This window comes from Grammomys surdaster, unplaced genomic scaffold (genome assembly GCF_004785775.1).
Source record: "Grammomys surdaster isolate TR1022 unplaced genomic scaffold, NIH_TR_1.0 369, whole genome shotgun sequence".
Lineage (NCBI taxonomy): Eukaryota > Metazoa > Chordata > Mammalia > Rodentia > Muridae > Grammomys > Grammomys surdaster.
This window is the reverse complement of record NW_021604788.1, coordinates 2,644,305-2,646,512: the sequence shown is the minus strand read 5'-3', so window position 1 is coordinate 2,646,512 and position 2,208 is coordinate 2,644,305. Positions and strand designations below refer to the sequence as shown.

At 38.1% G+C, this 2,208-nt stretch overlaps 1 pseudogene; it reads right to left on the bottom strand.

Annotated features, from left to right (window-relative positions):
* Positions 1–699: 699 nt before the first annotated feature.
* On the bottom strand, positions 700–1,141 carry LOC114631920 (annotated as a pseudogene).
* Positions 1,142–2,208: the final 1,067 nt, after the last annotated feature.

Here is a 2,208-nt window from a genome sequence, read left to right as displayed (position 1 = left end):
TCATTATATACAGGTTAGCTCTAGTTTCAGATAGAAGGAGTGGGTTTATTTATTTATTTATTTACTTATTTATTTATTTAGTTAAACATCTGACAACCCTTTCCTTATTCTCTACCTCTGAGAAAGAAATACTTAGATGGGAGGATGGAAAAATGACTAATCTGAGTTCAGTTCTCAGCACCCACATTGCGGCTCACAACCATCCATAGCTTCAGTTCCAGGATGAATATGGTCTATATACATACATGAAAAACACTCAAACACATAATATAAAAATAAACATGTAAAAAATAAATAATAACAGAAAAAATTACTCAGGTGCCTTTTTATATTTCCATAGGTGGGAGTCTCCTGCTATTTTACTCTGTGTCTCTTGGCTTATCTCCATTTGGAAACAACTTGAGTACTAGAGGACAATGGAGTACACTGATAATCATTTTATTTTACAGTGTGCTAAGTGGCTATATCTAAAGATATCTGTTGGATTGAAAATACTTTTATTTTCATTTATATATTAGGAAAGGCACAGAACATGTTTGTGGAAGTTACAGAAGATCAACTTTCCGAAGTTATATTCTCCTTCTTCCATGGAGGTTCCAGGAATGCAATTATGGTCCTGAAGGGTTGTCAGAGAGGTCTTTAGCCAATGAGTCATGTTACCAGCTATAGGTTTCATTCTTCCTCTTTTTTTTCTTGATTGATAATTTTTCCATTTATTTTCACCAAGACAACCAAAAACACGAAAGCCTTCTCATTAGAGGTTAACATAGATGTCAATTCCCTTTTCCTTTATTTCTCTCTCTTCCTCATGTTTTTTGGCAGATGTACTTTTAGGTCTTCCCCTTCCTCGTCTGATATGATCTGAATGGCTGTTATTTCGAGATCTCTTTCTGTTTTCTAAGTCTTTATTTAATGTATAATTTATCTTCTCTCACCTAACTCTCTCTGTTCACCTCTTCTTGGCCTCATGCTTGTTTTCTGTAGACAGTAGTGATTTCACTGAATATTTTACATTTAGTAGTTTTCTGCTAATAAATATGTAACTACAGGGACATGATTTACATGCAACAGGAATCTGTTGGTCACACTCAGGGAACGATTTGCTGGCCATCATCACTTTAATGGCTCAAGTTGCAGACATGTTTCCTCCTGAGTAGCTGTGGAAGCAGAGTGGTAGCTCTGCTGCTCTACACAGAGTCCTAACTCCAGAGACCCAGCCATGGAAGCATGGGTGAGTGTGTGCATGCTCGTGCACGTGTGTAGGGCTGCATGCGGGTTTGGAGGAGTATAGGTTTCATTCTTAATCATTTACTTGCTGCATATTTTTCCTTACATATTTACTGCTTATATGCTATCATTATAGCAGCTATTGAAACACAATAAGTAACTAAGAACAAAACAAAATTCAATATATTTTTGAGAAAGTGTCTCATATATCAGAGGCTGATCCTAAACTCCATATGAGGCTGGGGATAATCTTGAGCTTCTGATGTACCATCCATGTACCAAGTGATGGAATTACATGCACGTACTACTATAGCTATTGTATTCAGTATTATGGCTAGTACCAAGGATTGGGGACCTGTAAGTTAAACACTAAAATTTGAACTACAATTCCAGCTGTTAGGATACTTTCAACACTTGTTTATTTGTTTGCTCATTTGCTTGTTACAACTATTCATATGAACACTGATAGATTACTCTGGTGATAAAACAATATTTTGGTGAGATTACAAATTATTTTGCTCAGCATTATCTGCCAGCATAAGGAAAATTGCCTGTTGAGCCAGCCCATCTCCTAAGGTAGCCTGCCTTCTCTTGAGCAAACTCTTTCAAGAGGAGGAAAAATGCAGGCTAAGGTTGGAATTATTTCTTCATTCTCAAGACCCTCACCCAGCCCTGTAAAGTATCGCAGTCAGTTTTTCCCTTGTCAGACCCCTCATTTTCCCAAGTGAGTAAGAGGATGCCCTTCCACGTGTTCATACACAGTCTTGTCTGTTGAGATTCCTGTCTCTTTCTGCCATCTCTCTTTACAAACGTGAGGCTGATGCTTTGGAAGGAAATCTAAGCTCATTGGTGCACAAGTGTTCTACAAGAACATCCCCTGTTCCAATCCACTCACCAGCCCTGGGTCAAGTAGGCCTGGGAGGACCATCTATATCTCCCATGCAGGTACTTATTTCACTCACAATCCTGACCCTTTTCCTC